We start from the raw sequence: 647 nt of genomic DNA, 5'->3' as shown, positions 1-647 counted from the left end.
ACGTGCTCTTTTCTCCTTTTGCCCACGTGCTCACCATGCGCAGCCGGTCTCGAGCTAAGAGTAGAATTAATTAGGCTGTGTAAAGCAATGCTGCTGGCACGAGTTCTTCCATCGTTGGCCATCTTCTCGATCGTTTGTCTTCGCCACCGCTCGTCTTCTGCTGGTTGTCTCCCCTTCCGCGTCTCTCCATCGTCATTTTCCTCCACCATTGTCTCTTCCATCGCCACTTTTCTCCACCATTGTCTCCTCCATCGTCATTTTCCTCCACAATTGTCTCCTCCATCACCATTTTCCTCCACCATTGTCTCCTCCATCGTCATTTTCCTCCACCGTTGTCTCCTCCATTGTCTCCTCCATCGCCACTTTCCTCCACCATTGTCTCCTCCATCGTCATTTTCCTCCACCATTGTCTCCTCCATCGTCATTTTCCTCCACCATTGTCTCCTCCATCGTCATTTTCCTCCACCACTGCCTTCTCCATCGTGTGGCTCCTCCGCCGTCGTCAGTCCCGCCAGATATCGCCTCCATCCAGCGCCACATTCACACGTCGCCGTCACCTCACAAGCGGCGGACGGTGGGTGTAACAGAAGAGGTTCGGCAGGTTCCACCCGACCGACGGGTTTGTGGCACGTTGACTTGCACTGCGC

The 647-nt window shown here is 54.3% G+C and overlaps 1 protein-coding gene across 1 annotated transcript in view; it reads left to right on the top strand.

Annotated features, from left to right (window-relative positions):
* LOC119581735 (RNA-binding protein fusilli-like) overlaps positions 1 to 647 on the top strand; it is a gene marked incomplete in the record, with an annotated part of 165,619 nt that overhangs the window by 94,352 nt on the left and 70,620 nt on the right.

The sequence above is a fragment of the Penaeus monodon genome, chromosome 15, assembly GCF_015228065.2.
Source record: "Penaeus monodon isolate SGIC_2016 chromosome 15, NSTDA_Pmon_1, whole genome shotgun sequence".
In the NCBI taxonomy this organism is placed as follows: Eukaryota; Metazoa; Arthropoda; class Malacostraca; order Decapoda; family Penaeidae; genus Penaeus; species Penaeus monodon.
The sequence above is the reverse complement of the archived record's forward strand: the minus strand, read 5'-3'. Positions and strand labels throughout refer to the sequence as shown.